Genomic DNA, 21,429 nt, shown 5'->3' on the forward strand with positions numbered 1-21,429 from the left:
TCTTTTCTTTGCCTAGTACTTCTGTATCCTATTTCTTCGCACATTGATTCTTCATGACCAGTCTCTTAAACTTCAGTCTTCTCTTCATCTCTACTAAATTGTGATGTGAACCCATATCTGCTCCTGGGTGTGCCTTACAATCCAGTATCTGATTTCAGACTCTCTGGCTGACCTTGTAATCTAACTGTAATGTTCCTCTATTTCCCAGTCTTTTTCAATTATATCTCTTCCTCTTGTAATTCTTGAGCAGAGTATTCATTATTACATACCACATTTGGTCCTTTCTAAGCCTGTCCATTATGGTATGCATAAAAGATGGATTTACTACTTCTTAAGTCATGTATATTGAACATATTTACCCATAACTGTCATAAATAAAATATTTCCTGCACTGGTATGTGTGGCAGTGGGATATTCTGCATATAATCCCTGCTACATCATTGTCCTTTTCAGACATCACTTTTACCTCTTTTATATGTCTGTGGAATTTCTTTACTTGTCTCAGGTGTACTAATCTCTGCCACCACAACCCTCTTCACAACTTCATTTAAGAAAGGGTTTTTAATTTTCATGGACAACTCTTCACACATGCAACATGTATCTATTTGAGGACGTCCAAATGTAAGCAAAAAATTGATCTGAAATTTTTTGCATCATATTTGTATGATACTTCTGAATTCGGGTATTTTACTTTAACAAGTACCTATGTCTTGGCCACATTTAATCTGGTATCTAAATAGTACTTCTCTTTGCCAGAATAATGAGATTCATCCACAAGAAATGAATCTATATGGTCATTTACCTTTAGAAGTTCATCCGCAGGCATTTGTCGAGTTACTGTGTTTCCCATGAGCATCCTTCAGCAATTTCCCTTGCAATAGTAATGCACAAACCCATCGGAGAGTTTTACAGTAATTCCATGTAAGTTTACAAATAATTCATGACAAGCCTTTATTTTTATGCCACTACTAAGTACATTACAAATGAAAGAATTGGCTTTCATTGATCCTTCACCATTTCGAGGACATCTACATTTTACAGGTATTGTTTCAGTTAACCCTTGCCAGTATATATCTTGTTCATTTTCTGTACCAGAGTTGTTTACATGATGGATTATTCCTATTTGCTGATGTTCAGTAAAATGGTTAAAGCAATGTTTCTTGCATCTTAAAATGAAAATATATTGTCATAATAAAAGAATATCATAACCTCTTCAGCTACCTGCATGGAGATCCAGTTGCACTTGCAAGAACTTCCTGCCCTTTGTGATTCTTATGAGCCAAACATTTAATTTCATCTTTCTTGATGATGTTTCTCTTATACAGGCCTTTGTTGATCAGCCCTTTTCTCTTTTTTGATACACTTTCTCCCATTAATTTGTGTTTATGTCTTCAAGCAACAATGCAATCATCAGTACCTATAAGAAACCAAGCACCCAGTGGTACTAACTGTGAAAATGTTTTACTCTACCATTTTGACAGTATTGTTTCTTTGGCAAAACGTGCAAAGTTCAGGACTGCAAGTTCAAGGGGAACTGTCATGTCATTAAACACACAGAATATATGAAATTTAGATCCATTTGTTTCTAAATCCAACAAATGACATCTAAAGAATCAGAAACTGTTGAAAATTCATTTTTGTCAAAGACAGGCTTGGTCCCTGTTGCACATTTCTGATTGAATTGTACATCATAGACACATAGTGTTTGTTGTTGAAGGTATTGTTTTGTAAATATGGAGGAAAATTCTCAAACTTCTTCAAGAAACTTCTTTTCGGCAGAAGAATATCAAAGTTGTGACATATCCAGAAAGCAAACAAAAAGAAACATTATAATTCTGAGTGCTTGAAGGATCTTGAACACAGAATTCTGCACACCATAGTTGTCCAGAAAGCTAAGAAATAGCAAGGGACATATTCAGATGTTACACTTTCAAAACATAGTATTGTCATAATTACCTTGATAACTAACACTGCAGATAATACATCATGCAGCAGCTGATAATTCACAATCACCTGGTAATGGCAGTTAGGCGGTGCAGCAAATTTGACTATGTGCATGAACTGTCGGATCAGGCTTTGCTTAGTATGATGCAAACATACATATTACAGATCATTGAGCATGGATTTGGACAGTTTTCTGTGTGGATGACAGTTTCATTACCTCACAGACTGTAAATTCACTTTTATTCAATGCTAAAGAAAATAACAACACAGATAGTGTGTGCAGTCATAAACAAAAAACATAAACTCAAAAGTTAGACTTACCACCATAGTGGTTTACTTGACACTGTCCTTTGTGGATGTGGTATACTGTTACCTTCATCAGACTTTTGGACAGTCTTATCCATCCACATATTTTGGGATGTACAGTTTGAGGTGGACTCAGACCATGATGCAACTCAGCATTGTGCATGTTAACAAACATTGCCAAAGATGAGGGAAAAGATAACTGAAAAAGAATTTGAAAAAGTCACTGGACTAACTTGGGACTGAACTCCAATCCTTTCATACAACAGTCCAGCATGTTGCCATTGAGACCCAACATTTTGTTATTGGCTGATAAATGATTTCTCTAATTGACTTACATGTGCTTACTATTTCTGTTCACTGATGAGCTGCAGCTGTTCTAACAGTTTAATCACATACTTGGTGGTTCAAAATTTAATACAGATTGTGTAGTTATTGTTAATTAAGTCTATAGAACACTTTTGTTGGATATTTTCAGTCATTGTTGACTCCTGCCCAACTCCCTCACTTAACTGTTCACTGTAAAAAGTGCAGATTTTGTTTTCACGCTCTGCTGCTAAGTGTCTAAGAGAAAGTTTTAAACTTTCTCATGTTAATTATGACTCATCTCCAAGAGTTCATATGGGAGAACTTTTGTTGATACTCTCTTTAATTTAACCTTACTGACTAAAAATAATAAATAATATAAATAAATAAATAAATAAAACATAATCAAATGTCATCCATTTGTGTTGGTGAAATGTTGGAAAACTTGCCAAACAAATGCTAGCCAAAGAACCTGAGATGGAAGTAAAAAGGCAATTTGTCAACTGCAATTGTACTTGCCTTTATATGATGAAATCCTGGTAGTTTTAGCTAATCCTAGTTTGAAACTTCCTGGCAGATTAAAACTGTGTGCCAGACCGAGACTTAATCTCAAGTTCTAGTCTCGGTCCGGCACACAGGTTTAATCTGCCAGGAAGTTTCATATCAGCAAACAGTCCACTGCAGAGTGAAAATCTTATTCAGGTAATCCTAGTCCATTGTGAAATAATCTGAGATTAACATGTATACAATGGAGATTTGTGACTTCCTCTTGATCCAAGTTCATTTTTGTCTAATATAAACTGCTTTATGCAGATGACTGAACTTTCAGTATCTCAACTACAGATATTGGGGAAGAGAAAAGGCACATCTACCTGAATTTTAAAACACTTTTGTGCCATCCCACTTAGTTTATGGATGTACAATGTGTGTAGATCAATGAGACCTGGATACTTCAAAGAGATGGACAGTATTTACCATGGGAGTACTAATCTAGCCAGCCAGTCATGTTGCATTATCATCACATACATAGACACTGGGCTGAGGCTACCAAGCAAAAATTTAAACATAATGCATCAGACTTATAATTTTTTGCTTACTTTGCTTACTTTGAATTATCATTCTCCATTTAGGACAAATTTTTACATCTTTGAACTACTTTTGACTTAGCATTAATAAGCTCACAGTATTGTGCTCTAAACCCAAAAATGCATACGCGTCCAACATGCAACATGCTCATAATACCAACAGGCAAATAGTGTCTTTTGAACCCACATTAATGTTGGCTAAAAGAGTACTTGGTTTCTAGAACTCAGATTATTCACTGGTTTAACACAGATTCCAAAGTCTTCATTACATAACTACTCGTAGTTTGCTTGCCACTGTGGTAACTACTTGTGTATGTTAAATCCTTTCCTAGATTTTGGCGTAGGAAGGTGATTAACTGTCTTAAGATTGTGGAATGTGGCCAGTCTGCCAATACTGTTAAAAGAAAATCTATAAGGCCTGGCTGGGGAGTTACCATGTGTAGAAATGTTGAAGGTGTGCAAGTCCCAGAAAATCAGTAAACCAGGCCATATGAAATAATATTGGGAATAGTGGGCTGAGGGAACTCAGGCAGTGACACATCCAGCTAGTTCTCTTCCCACTCCTTGATACACTACATTGGCTAGATAGACAATGATGCTGACCTTGTAAACATAACTGCTTCTAAAAAATAAAAAATAAAATTAAAAAAACATATTAATTGTCAGCTGTGTTAGCAGAGTTGAAAGAAAAAAAAATTATAAGTTTAGGTGTGTTATATCAGGGTCATCAGAAGCACTGAGGAAAAATACAGACTAAATAGATTTAAAATCAGGTCATCTGTTTTGCTACATAGCTAGAACAGCTCTATAGAGGGTTATAGATGGTTATTCATGGCAAATCCCACAACAAGGTCATAATGGGGAATTCTGAGGTGAAGGTAGTACAAAACTAAAATATTATTCTTAATTATGATACTTTGGATAAGATTCTGGTGCTAGAAAACTACAGATGTCATATGTCAGTATAATTTGTTGAGAAGGAAAACATGTTTTCCTGAACACTTTCTTGTAGAAAATAACAAATAGGAAATGGTTTGGTTAGCACAAAATCGAATTAAAAATGAAACTGCCGATGTTTTATCAAATACGGCAAGCTTCCCAATTATCCTTGTTAATGGGGATCAAGACTGCACAAATAACAAAAAAAACATAGATTATCCAAAATACACATTTTTACCAGAAACTGCTATTTACTGTACCTACAAAACATTCTGCATTTGAAAGCTCACTGTATTACTTGTGTATTATGAAAAGGATAGATTGCTACCCACCATATAGAGGAGATGTTGAGTAGCAGACAGGCACAACAAAAAGAATACTACACATTTAATCTTTCAGCCAAAAAGACTTCTTGTGGAAACACACACACATTCACAAAACTCATACGTACATGACCACTTTTTCTGGCCACTGTATCTGGACTGAGTCATAACTGTGGTTGATGGGAGCAGCAGTCTGGCATAGGTGGTGAGGGTAAGGAAGATACATGGGATGGGAAGGGGGAGGGATGTCAGGGTAGGGGGGAGGGGGGAGGGGGAAAGTGTGCTGCTACTTGTGGGAGCATGCAGGGCCATGGTGAAGACAGGGTAGGGTTGTTTGGTCCAGTTGGAGGTATGGAGGGGGCGGGGTGGGAGTTTAAGAGAACTAGAGTCGGGGGCAAAAGACTAGTGGGTGTGCTGGCAGAGTAGAAAGCTGTGTAGTGCTTGAGTGGATGCGGATGCAAGGAAAAGGGTAGCAAGGAAAGGGGTAGGTAGAGAGACTTCCTACCTGCACCATTCAGAAAGCTGGTGTTGCTAGGAAGGATCTAGATGGCACAGGCTGTGAAAAAGTCGTTGAAGTGAAGCACATTGACTTGTGTTGGGCAGCATGTTCAGCAATTGGTTGGCCCAGCTCTCTTTTGAAAACCTGGTGGAGAATTTGATTCAGTTCCACTAGTTCTGGGTGGTTCTGAGTTATGAGGGGAGTGCCCCTTTATGGCTGGACTGTGAATATGTAGCAGATGGTAGATGACTACCTACACAAGGCATGGGAGATCTGTTTCTGTACAAAATTGGGAGGGTAATTTCATTCTCTGAAAGCCTCACTGAGGCTCTTGGTATATTTGAAGAGGAACTGCTATCATTATAGATGCAACAATCATGGGTGGCGAGATGGTACGGAAGGGACTTCTTGTTTTGGAATGGGTGGCAGCTGTTGAAGAGGAGGTATTGTTGGTGGTTAGTGGGTTTTATATGGGGAAAGGCACTGATATAGCCATATGTAAGGTGGAAGTCAACACAGGGAAAATGGATTGTTAGGCTGAGGATGGCTGATGAATATGTTGATGTTGGGTCATCTAAAGGGATCCATCTAGAGGAATCCTTCCTAACTAGACAAAATCCCAAACACCTCATCTGGTTCAGGTTAACTGAGGACATCTTTGTGATCTGGACTGAGGATGAGGACAGCCTAACCACATTCTACCAGAATCTCAACACCTTCACCCCAATTTGCTTCACCTGGTCCTTCTCAATCGAAAAAAGCAACCTTTTTTGATGCTGACTTTCACCTTAATGGTGGCTACAACAGTACCTGCATCCATATCAAACCCACTAACTACCAACAAAACCTCCACTTCAACAGCTGCCACCCATTCCATACTAAGTAGTCTCTTCCATGAAATGAAATGATCATATGGTATTGTTGGCCGGGAGGCCCCATGTGGGGAAGTTCGGCCGCCGTATTGCAAGTCCTTTTTAGTTGACGCCACTTCGGCGACTTGCGGGTCAATGATGATGAAATGATCATGAAGAACACACAACACCCAGACATCACGAGGCAGAGAAAATCCCTGACCCCACCGGGAATCAAATCCAGGACCCCATGCGCAGGAAGCGAGTCTCTTCCATACAACCTAGTCACCCATGGTTGTCACATCTGTAGTGCTGGCCTTGCAAGTTTATTGAAAGGAAGTGCTGGATGCCTTATTTGTCTAGACTGCACCTCCTCCATATCAGATACACTGTACTCTTCTTCCCAGACAACCACACCAAATGTATCTGCTTCGATACTGGAAGCTTTGACACCTACAGCAACAGTTTCTTCCACAATTACTCCACAGATCTCCAAAAACAGAAATCCTTCTTGCTAATAAGGCTCCCTCTTCCAAAATTCTTAGAAGCACCCCTCTCCCTCCTCCCTGTCAACCGATAGATCTAGGACTTGGATATCTCAATATTTCACCAATGCTACAGCTCTCTCATGTAAATTCCCAAAATGAGATCATCGGTTTCTGATAACCAGTCACAGCAGACAGAGGCATTGGCTGTGTGTGTGTGTGTGTGTGTGTGTGTGTGTGTGTGTGTTTTCTATTTCTGCAGAATGATTGTTTTGTCCAAAAACTTAAATGTTTAGTCTTTTCATTGTAGATGTCTGTAACTCAACACCTTTGATGAATTGCAGCAATCTATCCTTTTCATAATACTGTTCTTATTCCAGCCTGAACTTTCCATTGTTTGTTTTTGTTTATGTATATTTTTATGACTTTCTGATTTTACTTATTTTCTTTATAGGTTTTGGTATTCCCTTATTTTGTTAAGTTTGTTGTTTGGTATTAACATAATTTTCTAAATTAATTTATTTGCTTATTTGTACTGACACCTGGAACTATGACTGCATCATTATGCTCAGCAATGCAAATAATAACAACCTCATTTGTCTACAGCATTTGTGGAAGGAGGCAACATTCTGCTAAGCACTACACTATGTGGGAATCTGGAGACATGTATTAGCAGATACAATACCCTACAAAAACATTCACATGGACTATGTTAGCACACTATTCTATTCCTTCAAGGTCTTGCATAAAGTGTTGCTATGACACATATGGCTTTCTCCTTGCATAGAGTTTACAATCAACCCTTTCCCTTTTTAATGTCTGTGGAATGCCTCCTTGTCCATACCTTTTTTTAACTGAATTACACTTCTGGTTAAATTTAATGATCTGACTATACACTGGGTATCAACAGTTGCCTGTTGACCATTCTAATTGAAATAACAGCATTTCAAGATGCCTTCACAATATCATCCAGTTTATTCAATTCCATTCCTAAAATGCCAAGGAGGTGCCTCCTCACAACAGAGACTGTCCATACACTACAAATTCTATAAGTTAGGCTCAAAGTTCTAGCATACTTGTCATGCCTGTATATGTGGATGAGATTAGTTTGTCTGTATCAGCAACAGCACCCCTTGGCCAACTTCGGCAACATAAGGATGTGGAGTAGAAAATGACAACAAAGAATTACATCTGACACATTTATGATGGTCTGTATGAATGATTTGTCAACTGAATTGTAGCTACAGGGTACTGAAATTGTTGCCAAGGACAATCTGTCTGCAGGTACTTGAATCTGTGATTGTGATCTTACATGCTGTACAATCTGTGAAATGTGTGAAGGTAACTTCATTTGTATGCGATTGCTGCAGATGAAATTTCACAAAATACTAATTGTATGTTTTGGTGTGAGGCTAAGATAACTTACTTTTAAAACCTTGCCATTTGTATATCAGTTTCATTCTACGGTCCAAATGGCATGATGGACTTGTTTTCAGGAGTGTATGTTTCACATCCCCATAAGAAAATCCAGATTTAGATCTACTATGATTTTGTTAGTTCATTTCAGTGACTGCAAGGATGTTTCATACATAAATATAGCAATTGATTCCTTGTTTAGTCGCTCTCTGAATGAGTTGAATGATCCAGCTCTCCAACCTAATAACAAATTTTCCTTCACTGCACCTCTCTTCTCTCTCACTTACTTGCTTTCAACAATCCTACTTGCCCACTTCAGTATCAAATTCTGCTTCAGAACCTTTCATTGATCATATGGATATGGAACAAAAGAGTTTTAGAAAGAGTGTTATGATTGTACTTGCTTTTTCATAATTATGATATGTTGTGGATCATAAACTAAACATCATAATAAATTCATGCAAGGTTTGTAATACCATCACTTTGTGTCTTTACTGTAAATATCACTGTATTATTATTATCTGTTCACAAATCTGTATAATTTTTCACTATTTGTAGTAATGATGAATATTTTTGTATGTGTGGTTTATGTATAAAAGAATGTTTGTCCTATTATTGATTCATAAATACGGATTAATAGATAAAAACGTATTGTTAGGAAGGAAAAGCTGGGAGAAGCCCCTCTGGTGTATAGGAGGTAGTCAGTGCACCAAAGTAAAAGAGATAATGGTGTGTAGTGAGGATGCCAAGAGAAGAATGGCCATCCAGTAGTCAAGTGCTAGCCTTTAGTCTGCCCACACCTTGGAGTGTCTAATGTCTGCCATTTCTCAAAAAACTAAGTCATCAAAAGTTCAAAATGTCTTTCCAAACTTGGTTCTTTATAATGAATTGGTTTTGGGCAATATTCTTCAAGCTATTAAATATTGAAGAACAGAAGAGACACATTATAAATCTTATCATTTCCAATATGATAATTGAAAATGTTGTTGTTGTTGTTGTGGTCTTCAGTCCTGAGACTGGTTTGATGCAGTTCTCCATGCTACTCTATCCTGTGCAAGCTTCTTCATCTCCCAGTACCTACTGCAACCTACATCCTTCTGAATCTGCTTAGTGTATTCATCTCTTGGTCTCCCTCTACGATTTTTACCCACCATGCTGCCCTCCAATGCTAAATTTGTGATCCCTTGATGCCTCAAAACATGTCCTACCAACCGATCCCTTCTTCTAGTCAAGTTGTGCCACAAACTTCTCTTCTCCCCAATCCTATTCAATACCTCCTCATTAGTTACGTGATCTACCCACCTTATCTTCAGCATTCTTCTGTAGCACCACATTTCAAAAGCTTCTATTCTCTTCTTGTCCATACTACACTCCATACAAATACTTTCAGAAACGACTTCCTGACACTTAAATCTATACTCGATGTTAACAAATTTCTCTTCTTCAGAAACGATTTCCTTGCCATTGCCAGTCTACATTTTATATCCTCTCTACTACGACCATCATCAGTTATTTTACTCCCTAAATAGCAAAACTCCTTTACTACTTTAAGTGTCTCATTTCCTAATCTAATTCCCTCAGCATCACCCGATTTACTTTGACTACATTCCATTATCCTCATTTTGCTTTTGTTGATGTTCATCTTATATCCTCCTTTCAAGACACTGTCCATTCCGTTCAACTGCTCTTCCAAGTCCTTTGCTGTCTCTGACAGAATTACAATGTCATCGATTTGCCTTGTTTCTCAATGATGAATACATTTTTGTCTCATTGTCAGCACAGCAGTGTTGAGGTACTTAAGATTCCTGAAGAATGCAGAAAGTTATTGGGTTTTCAACTGTTGAATTTTTAACACTAGCAATATAAGTCACAGGATATGATGTTCACTTATGTCACATTTATTCAATACTTACCATATGATTATCTTTCAAGTAACAATTACAGACACAACACAACATGTGCGTGATACAAACTCAACTTACACTTCTCTGTTCCTACCAACCACACACAACAAACACCTCTCATGACTTACTAAAAGAACAAACATTATTTATGCAAAATGAGCTTCTTTTACATATGTCCTTTCTGAGGACCATTCTATTTTTGAAAGCAGAAATCATAATCCACTACTGGCTTGCTGGGCCTATCATAGCTTCACCAGAGCCCCATTAGCTGTCACTTTTCAGGTTTCCTGTAGGCCCTTCACAGCTACCATAGTGGTCCCGGGGCACACCCAGTCTCCAATGGACCTCCCCTACTTCACACCGTTGCCCATCTCCTATGACTTGGATCAAGGGTTGGGCTTGTGAGAGACAACTGCAGGAACAGCACTATGAATATGGAACAGCTATATTAATGAGCTCCCTGGACATAGAAAAAGCATATGATAGTATACATAAAAGTAAAGTGTAGAAAGCCCTGGAGAACAGAGGAGTAGCAAAACAGATTATTTGGAGGATAAGGTAAATGTACCATGGAAGTGTGAGCTGTGTGAAACTGGGAGGAGAGAAATCAGCTTGGACTGAACAGAAGAATGGCTTGAGGCAGGGGAGTGCACTTTCACCATTATTCTTCATTGTAGTGATGGATGATATAATGAGTGCAGTAACACAAGTAATCGGTGAAAGGAAGATGAAAGCTATGGTGTTTGCAGATGATCTGATGATTTAGGGGAATAAGGAGGAGGAAGTACAAGAGCAGTTGGACGTATGGGAATGAACAGTACAAGAATATTGGATGAAATTTAGTACGAGTGGGATGATTATCACAACAAGAAAGAAGGAGAGAGGAACAACTGGAATAACAATTGGTGAGGAATGACCGAGGAGAGTGGAGAGGTTCAAGTACCCAGGAAGCCTGATACAGGAAGACGGAAAAAATGACAGAGAAATAAACGAGTAGGGGAGAAAAGCAGAAGCATTTCAGAAAAGTGTTAGAAGCCTGATATGGAGCAAGGATGTACCCCAAATCAGTAAAAGGTTATATACCAGTCATACTATGTCCCAATCCTGATACATGCATCAGAAACCTGGGTTATGAAAGCAAGAGAGAAAAACAAATACAAGCTAGTGAGATGAAATTCTTGAGAAACAGTATTGGAGTGACAAAGATAGACAGGTTAAGAAATGAGAGGATCAGAGAGCTAATGAAGGTGGAATCATTACAGGAGGAGATAGAGAAATCAAGGCTGAGATGGTATGGACACGTTAAAAGAATGGAGGAGAACAAGATACCCAGGAGGATACACAAGATGAAACTGGAAGGAAAGAGACCAAGAGGAAGACTGAGAGACAGATGGTTGAAAGGGATAGAGGAATGCATCCAGAAGAAAGAAGACTGGACCAAGGTGAAGACGGAGAGATGGCGGTAAGACAAAAGACGCTGGAGAGGCCTGTGTTCCATACAGATCCGGCCAGAGGCTGGAAACTTTCCAAGATGATGATGATGATGATGATGATGATGATGATGATGAGCTTCTTTTACATCATAAATGAGTTGCTTTTCAGTATTCTTTTTCTTTGAAGTTATTTTTCAGGGTTTACAATAAACACTTTTAATGTTGATGACTTCAAATAAAAATAAATTTGAATAAGTAAATTTCAAAATAAATCCTATGTATGAAAAAATACTTAAACTTATTTGAAAAATAAAAAAATTCTTATTACTAATGTCAGAGTCATCATCTGGACATGTATTTTGTGTATAAGTAGGCAAAACTATTTTAATGATGTCATTAAAACTGTATGAACTCTTTTGTATCATATAGTGAATTTATGAAAGGTATTGAATAGTCCATTCCCTGAGCTGTATTGACAAGTACCATATGTAGCAACAGATGAGCTATTGGTTAGTTCCATTAAAAGTGGAAGCAAAGTCGAACTATATGCAATTTTACTGGAAATAAGCCTCAGATGGGCAAGCAATCAGCTTACTGTGTAGCATTGAATGTTTTCACAGTGCTCTATGGTGTTTGGACATGGAAGAAACACTGAATCACACTTATGAAATATTAAGCAACACAACTGCTGCCATGGCTCTACACATTGTTGTGTTCAGGCAATGTACCACTTCATTATATTTATAGAATTGCATGAATCAGTGTCTCCTATGCTGCATCTGATACATTTGTGCAATTTTATTCTCTTGTGTCCCAAGACAGTTATTAACCCTAGTCATGTAGCCAGTGCTAAGATCCTATTCCTAATTCTGGTGAAAGTTATCTGAGTGTCAGTAATGTTGAATCTAATTATAAACAGGTTGTTTGATTTTCATTATGGTTATTACTATTATTATTATTATTAGTAGTAGTAGTAGTAGTAGTAGTAGTAGTATCATTACTAACAACAACAACAACAACTGAAGTGGTAAACACATTAATAAAATCACCAGGAAAATTAAATTAGTTAAATTGCATAATATGATTAAAATTTGCATGTTGAAGAAAATAATTACAATCCTACTTGATTTTGTTTTGAAGCTATTCTGAAATAAGTAATTGATACAAATATTGAATATACTGTGACATATTTCTGCTTGAAGAGTGTTTCTAAAAAGTGTTCCCAAGAGTTATTGTATTGAAAGACACCCCACATTCTAGAAGCAGGTTTGCTCATTGTTTGAATGGATATCATAAGAGAAATATTCTTTCAAAGCTAGACAATTCAGTCAGAAAACATTATTCTGAGGGAGAGATTTTATAGTCTGTTACTGTCTCATCATAGAGAACTATGTACAAACTGTTTACTGTGACTGATTTTGTGAATCTGTCTTTCTGTGAGATAAATGCCAGATTTTGTGAATCTGTCTTTCTACTAAATGAATCCCTGTTCAGATACTGCTTTTGAATCTATACTTTCATGTCTAAAATAATGTTGTATAATGGAGACAAAACCAATAGTCCAACTAGTCATACAACACAATCTTAGAGTCTTTTGTGATATTTGTTTTATGCACATTTAGCTGTGGCCCAAGGCATATTAATCTGCCTTATGTTTCAATTTCCAGTGCTGGAGACAGCATCAGAAACTATAATGACTCAGAAATCAGCTAAAATCTCAAACAAGCTGAGCAAGTCAAACTATTAACATGTCTCCATGCAACAGTCAATTCATGACATCATCAGATTACTGAACAAGATTACAGAAGCACGTCAATGTGAAATGTGTTATGGAGCTTGTAGGGGATAAAATTTCATGTTTTTGTTTTATTTAGCACTTGTCTAATTCCAATCCTCCTTTTCTGTTCATGGTGTATTTGTGCTTTTGAATTTCTTGGCTTCTCTAAGAGGTACAGAGGAGTCATAGAAATTGGTCTCTAGGAGATACAGAGAGAACATATAAATCACTGAAATAGGGAGGTTGACCCTTGGATTTCTGTAAACCTGTTGATGCAAACATTTCTCTGCTTGCAAGATTTCCTTTTATCCATCCTTGTGTTGTAACAAAATCAGTCTAGAGTTTTTTTATCTGATAGTATCAGAGGAATTAGCCTTGCGAGACTAGCATAGCAGTCTCATCCCTGTCAATATTTCTTAGAGTTCATGTCATGAGTGTGTTATTCTCTTCATAGGTGCTTATTGGCTCTTACTATACATTAGTTATAGGCAATTGTACATAAAATTTATGTGAAAGGGGGTGCCATATGTGTGCTCCAATGTGTCACAAGAATGTGAATATTGGAGCTCACTTTGATCATCATCTGGACTCATCTAGGAACAGTATTCTTAGATAACTTAGGATTGATTGATAACCATGTTCGCCATTTAACAACTACACTGTGAGGCAGCATCTGATCCTAACCTAGTCTTAGCAACCAAATACCTCAAAGTAGGATTTTTTACAATAGGAATTGATGTCACTACAATGAGATGGTTATGAAGGCCTACAGAGGCTCATAATAAGTTCCTTTTAGTTCCTGCTGCTTCCAAAAATTTTCAGTGATGTGTTACTGACCCACCAAAAAATCTGTCCTCTTTCAAGTTCCATAGCACTCCCAATTCCATGACATTCATAAAGATGTCTCGTCCTTCCACCTTCCAGATTATAGTTAAATAGCCTGTATTAGTGACTAATTTTGACAATACAATCATACTTGTTTCATTAGCAAAGATAACTCATAATATAGTGGAACTTGGCTGCCCCCCCATTTCAGTTCCTGCAGTGAAGTAATGTATATGTATTGGTGCAGTAAGGATGCAGCTGTAGGAAACTGGGACAGATAAGTGACTGCCACGTATTGGGGTGTTGCTGAAAGCAGAGAAGGGCTGCCAGCAAGCCTGAGAATAAGATGTTTGATTCAATAAACTGTCTTTTGTCTTCCTTTAATTTCTTCTTCAATTTTATTGTAATCAATGTTGTAGCAGAAGAATCGAGTAAGGTTGCATAATCAGGATAGAGAGTGAACTGCAGAAAGGCTTGAGTAATATCTGCAGTGATGACAGTTGGTTGAAACAGAATCTCATAATCATGTCAGTCAGATCATACAGCAAGCTAGACCTGAGTTCCAAAATGTCATCAAGAGACGGGGCACCCTCTTAGTGCTACATAGTGCAAAGATCCATGAAGACTGTTCATCATTTACTGCTCCCTTGCCAGTCTCTCTCAAATAAGTGGTGAAACAAATAGTGCAACTCTTTGGATTCATCTGTGAGAGTCCGTTCTACATGGTCTTTTTTAAACATATCAAAATCAGATTGCCATAAACACATCTCAGACCATCAATCCTCAATACTCTTCTCTCCAAAGCATTGAAATGCATCTCAATTTTGTGAAAGTTGTGAGTCTAGTGACAGTAGATTTTCACGGGAGGCAAACTACTCATCTCTGGTCTTCAAGTATTTAAGGCATGTGGAACCCTTCCAGGATCGCTAACTCATTAATTTTTATTGATCAGTGCTGATTCTATTGCTTCTAAGTACCAGACGTGATGTATAGTGTCATCATTTGGCTCTTAAAAGGCTAAGTAAATGAGAGTAACAGCTCTGTACATTCTAAACTTCCAGCAGGACTTCCACTGGAAATTTCCCTAAATTTAGAGAGCAACAATGCCAGAGACTGAGAAATATGTGTAATAGACATGTTGCCTACTATCTACCAGTAATGACCACTCTTTTTTAATACACATCAAAATCAGATTGTTATAACACATCTTGTGGCATGCTGACACAGTCAGATGTTTCATGAAACAATGTAAACCCTTGAAGGCAGCCAGCTTGGCATGAATGTTCACCTATCCACTTCTTAGCAAGTCTATCCACTTCTTAACAAGGGTTGTGGATATTGAAGCATCTACTGACAAAGGTTGAGTGTTGATTACCTGTAAGTTTATCCTATCAATCAGGAGTTGGCTGATGAAGGTGGACTGCTTACCAGCATTCAGGAATACAGTGTGTGACTCTACTGTCATTTGTGAGCCTCATCCCATACACATCTCATTTAAAACTCAATGAAACTTACATGTCACACTACAATATTTCTCACTGAACTATTGATTGGGCAATCAGGAGTTCGCTGGTGAAGGTGGACTGCCTGCCAGCATTCAGGAATACAGTGTATGACTCTGCTGTCATTTGTGGGCCCCATCCCATACACATCTCATTTAAAAGTCAATGAAACTTACATGTCACACTACATCATTTCTCACTGAACTAGTGATTGGGCAGTGGAAATATCACAGGCTTCAAGATGGCCAAAAAGTGATCAATTATGGTTCCTTTTTCAGTAAGCATAGGCATCTCCTTCTTTTGAACAGCCTGACAGCATGACTACAATTAATACAAAGATGTCTTAACATAGTATCTTGATACACTGGGGAACATCCTTTATCATCTTGTAGTTTTGTGTCAAGTAGCCATGTTGTTTGCAAAATACAAAGCAAGGCTTTATGGTACACCAAATCTTGTGTTTTGTACAATGTTGCTTGGAATGAACATTAAGAACATTGACAACAGAGAACACCCTCATCGATGACTTGTCTTTGAGTACCTTTTAGGCATTGAGCATTCCGTCAATTCCTTCCCCTAAAAATTCCCTTAATTGTAGTGCATCTCCTTTGGATAGTTCTTCCTCGTTATGGGGATTATCCAATGCTGGAGAATGTACTTGGGGAAGATACACAGTATTTCTGGGGTGAGAAATTTGCAATAGGCATTTGTATCTACACTCAAGGACATCTGAGCTTGAATCCCTTTATTGCATTTTGCAGGGTTTCAGGACAATAAATTTGAATAGGTCTTACCTCCTCTAAATAACGTGTTTGAGTTTTTATTATGTGATAGCAGTCTCCATATCTTGACTGAAGAACTTGCTTGTACTCTTGGGAGTCAAGTCAATCACTACAGTGCCAGCAACCAGTTGTTTGGGCTCATCCTCAATATACCCTAGAAGAGGCATATACTTATTAGCAGTAAACTTGGATACATTACTATTGACAGACCTTTCAAACTGTTTCTAAAACATTGGCCAACTCTCAGTATCTCCAGAGTAGAGTTCAACTTTAATAGGTGGCAGTTCACCAGTACTACAGATCAGACTGGCAGGTAAGACTGCTTCATTGAAAAGTATTGGAACTTAAAAACTGCATGTATCTCCTTGTCAAGACATTTGTTACAGAGAGCTAGATCCATATTATACCCTCACCCAGCAAAAAAATTTGGGCGTGCCATCAAACTGAGATAGAAGCAACATAATTTCTTACAGGCATCCATTATGATATTCAGTATCCTTGAGTGCTGTTTCATAGGATGTTGCCACAGTTGCAAATACAAGTTGTGAGATGTGGCTTCTCTGACCAGGCCATCTTCTTTCCAGTTATGGGAAGGAGAGGTTGCTGCTCACCTTAAAGATGACACATTGAGTTGCAGATAGGCACATCAAAAAGACAGTTACGCCTTAGGCTTTTGGCAATGCTCTCACCAGAAAAGGAAAACACGCATGTGTTCACACAAGCAAGCACAGTTCACACACATGTGATCACCATCTCAGGCTGCTCAGACCAGACATAGAGAGCTAAATCCATATTATAATCCTTATCCAGAAGAAAACTGTGGAAGGTGTCATCAAACTGAGATAGAAAGGACAGCACTTCATACAAGCATCCATTATGACATTCAATATCTTTGTAAGGTGTTTCATAGCCTTTTTGTTGTGCCTGTCTGCAACTCAACATGTCATCTTTATGGAGAATAGCAATCTATCTTTCCCATAATCCGTGATATTGCAGCATGGACTTTCCAGTGTTTGATTTCAAACCATGTAAATCTTCATGAGACATTGTTGCTATCAGTATTCAAATAATATGCTGTGCACTGTCAAATGTTCTTCAGCTACTTCGAGTGAAAAAAGCATGACTATGTGGAGCAGCAGGTGGTAGCAAAAACTGACTCATTGATGGCCAGAGGTGTTAGTGTCCATAGTGTGTAACTATGACAAACAAAAGGGGATGTCCATAGCAATATGGTCACATCTCAGTTCAGGCAAAGTGCTTCCTAAAGTTTCTTTAAGGCAACAATGAATTTAGTGGGCCGTAGTAATTCTCTTCTATGCAAGGAACAATCCACGATATCCAATCACGTGTCATAGCTTCTGTGATGCAGCTGCTCCACCTGCCTTTGGTGGCAAGAGCTACCAACAATAGCCAACAAACCTTCTTTTCTCAGACTTTTGCACCAAAAACTATCATTGATCTGTGAGAAGGATGGGAGTGACTTTGTGTTTCATATATAACAGATTATTATGATAATGACAAGCCAACAAAAGATACTCTATTAACATAACACAAAGAAAAAATCATTCATATCAAGACTGTTATGTACAAATCCTTCTCTCTTCTGAATATAAACTAGGAAATCAGCCATGTTCTTTTCAAAAGAACCATTGTGGCATTTGCATTTTTTGTCATGTAGGAGAACAATGGAAAATTTTAATCTGAAGTGTGGAATCCAAATTGTTGCATGAAGTCACTAGGAATATTACAAAACACAGTTACTATTTTATTTTAACTAAAAAGCAATGATATTGTTTAAATGTAGCCTCAGCCGTGTAAACAGATGCTCTTTTCACAGATGCTGGAGAAAGAGATGAGCAGCACTTACGAGCCCGCAACGAACTTCCCAGACCATTGCCTGTGTGGAGTGGAAGGCAAAAAATCTTCATCAAGTAGCTTTGTGTAATCACATTCCAAATTTGAGTGAACCTTACTGTCAATTTATTCAAGAAGATTTTGTTTTTGCATTAAATTTGAGTATCTAAATTTCTGAATAAATAAATTCATTTCATCAAAAGCTGTTGGAAGTGCTTTCAGTCCTATAGATTATGCAGGGCGAATCAGAAGAATTGTTTCATATTTCAAGATGTAGCAAGGTAGATAACTCTGACCTGAAAAAGTCTGCTTGTGTTCTGAATGATTGCTTTCATTATATAACATGTGACAGTTCAAGACACCAACTGCAGTCCAAAGTGCCATTAGAAATTATTTATTTGTGTTTTATGTGTTTAAAGTCAACAAGAGTCACACAACTCATTGCTGTCAATGGAAAACAGTTTTAATAAAAAAAATATGAAATGCAATAGTCAAAATATAACAGAGGCCTACTAATGGTAATTATTATGGTGGGACCTTATTGACAACACAAAAGATGGAAGCACTGTTACTTTACCCAGGTGCAGTGGCAACAACAACATATAGCTGCATGTGCCAGATGTTGGATCTACACTCAGGAGAAAGATATTATGTAGTTAGCTCCCTCTTCTCCTTTTTTAGCTTTCATACCACACCAGCACGAGTACAGCTCACAGTAGTGTCCATTCAGTAGTAGCTCATGTTGACTTGGACACCAGATAGGATTAATGGACAAGTACTTTCCAAGCACTATCCCTTTTTGTAACTGATACCAACTTGGGCTTTTGGATCAACAGACAGTTACTTGCCAAATGTTATCTTTTCTTGTACATCACTCAAGAACTGTTAAAGTACATACAGTTACTTACCAAGAGTATTTCTTCTTGTAACTGACCATGGCGTGTCATTGTTTAGCAACTATCATACTGTAACCTTTATGTTATGTGCAGAAATATTGTCTGTTTTTAATGTATGCTATTGCCAATAAAGAGTAAAATATTTTTTTACTTGGGAGACAGTATTGCTTCATGCACCACACAACCATCACAACCAATGTCACTGATTTTGGGCTTACTGGGCACACAGTTAGTGACAATATGACGAAATATAATATACGTAATTTGGTCCTTACGTGCCCAGCCTTCTGTGGGCTACAATAGAGAATACTGCATAATAGGTGTGAAATGAAGGATAGGGCTATAGACAGACATATGCTGAATGAAACCCATGTGGCTGTAAAGGGAGGAATGTATGACAGTTTCAACAATGGCTGTAGCAGAACATTATCACAGATCTCTCACAAAAGCCTCCAAAAGTTCTGGTCATATGTAAAATGTTGTGAGTGGCATCATATTAATATATTAATGTCCAGAGTTGGGAAATGAAACTGATAGTAGCAAAGCAAAAGCACAAATGCTGAACCGAGTTTTCAAATGTTCCTCCTTTACAAAGGCAAATCCAGATGCATTGCTCCAATCTAATTTTTGCACAATTGCAAAGATGAGTGATATAGCCACCAGCAGAAAAATGCTCCCATTGAAGCACAAAAAGATGAATATGCTCCTGTTTATTTTAAAGACTCTGACTAGAAAGTTGGGTACCAGCCACATCATTCCACCTTCCTCAACATCTTTACAAATTTTCCCAAATATTTTGGCATGTGAACATATTCATGTTCTTTTTAACATGCAACTCACCTCTAACTCCCACAACCTTCCTTAACTGTAACTCCCTCATTGCTTAAGTCACTCATACCGATACACTCCCACTTGCCCATTCCCACAAGAGAATACACTGTTAAAATTTGAGCAATCTGCTGCATTTAGTTATTTAAATATCTGCTGCTGACAGTGAAAAAAATTTCTGGTTTTCTCACAAACCTCCCAAGAACTAAATGGTGCCCCTTATGATGCACACACTAGACTCGCATTCGGGAGGACGGCGGTTCAATCCCATCCCCGGCCATCCTGATTTAGGTTTTCCCTGATTTCCCTAAATCGCTTCAGGCAAATGCTGGGATGGTTCCTTTGAAAGGGCACGGCCGATTTCCTTCCCCATCCTTCCCTCACACAAGCTTGCGCTACGTCTCTAATGACGTCGTTGTCGACGGGACGCTAAACACTAATCTCCTCCTCCTCCTCCTTATGGTGCACCGTAGACCACTTCTAATTCAAGAAGAACCAACTGACTTGCTCCATTTGCCTAAGCTGGAGGAAGTATGTAATATTCAAATTGTAGGATAGTTACACTAAAATGATCCTTCTGTTGGGAACATAAATGGTCCCTAGCCCAAAGGCTATCCAAAACCCTTGACCCTACCTTTCTGTCACAGTTGCACCCAAGGTTACAGTTGAACCCAAAGCCCAGAAAAATCCTGTAATGTCTCTTGCAGTGGTCTCTCCACGATATTTTCAGAAATTTTAGAAATTATATAACTCAGTACATATCTCGAAATATCTCTTCTTATCTTACCGATTATCAATGCAAAGTAGTTTCAAGCCCAATTATTCCTTGGAGCGTCCATTTACTCCATGGAATAGCTTCTCTGCTATCTATGTTTTCTCTTATGAAAAGAATAAAAACTTCTTGCCGATTAGTCGTAAAAGAAGGATCTATACGTACGTATTGTTGAGCGAGTCGCCATCTTGATGAGATTCTGTATGAGAAGGAATTTAATACATGAACTAAACTAAAGTAAGTGTGTTCACGTATTATTTAATGGATTATTATTATTGACAGTGTCTGCTTACTACGTTGTGTTGCACGGGATCAGTGGGGAACGTCTGATTTACACTTGACGAACCTGCCGTTTTGAATGCTCAAGATATCCAGTTACTTCAAATAAACAGGCTAACACGGTCTTACCAGCAGATCTCCGGTCTTCCCCATGTGATCACTGAAAGTTAATAATTATTACAAATGTTTCCAGGAGATCGACTGACAATTTTCGTCGCACCGAGACTTCGAAATTGCTTCACTGCCTTATGGAATTTAAGTTAAGCTTAATTTAATCAGGACAGAACAGTATTGAACTGTGTGAATGTGATAAGTCTGCTTTGTCAATGAAAATTCCTATAATATACGCATGTTTTTACTATCCTGATCAGTGAAGCTAAATCAGGCCGGTGTGAGAGAGGTTCTTTAAATTTTAGAAATATTAAA

The 21,429-nt window shown here is 37.9% G+C and overlaps 1 protein-coding gene across 1 annotated transcript in view; it reads left to right on the plus strand.

The window, feature by feature from the left end:
- LOC126474801 (uncharacterized) overlaps positions 1 to 18,305 on the plus strand; it is a 52,221-nt gene extending 33,916 nt beyond the window's left edge. The window contains exon 4 of the mRNA XM_050102272.1: positions 18,212 to 18,305. The gene's annotated coding sequence lies outside the window, so the exon portion shown is untranslated. The remainder of the gene's footprint in view (positions 1 to 18,211) is intronic.
- Positions 18,306 to 21,429: the final 3,124 nt, after the last annotated feature.

The sequence above is a fragment of the Schistocerca serialis genome, chromosome 4 (genome assembly GCF_023864345.2).
Source record: "Schistocerca serialis cubense isolate TAMUIC-IGC-003099 chromosome 4, iqSchSeri2.2, whole genome shotgun sequence".
Taxonomy (NCBI): domain Eukaryota; kingdom Metazoa; phylum Arthropoda; class Insecta; order Orthoptera; family Acrididae; genus Schistocerca; species Schistocerca serialis.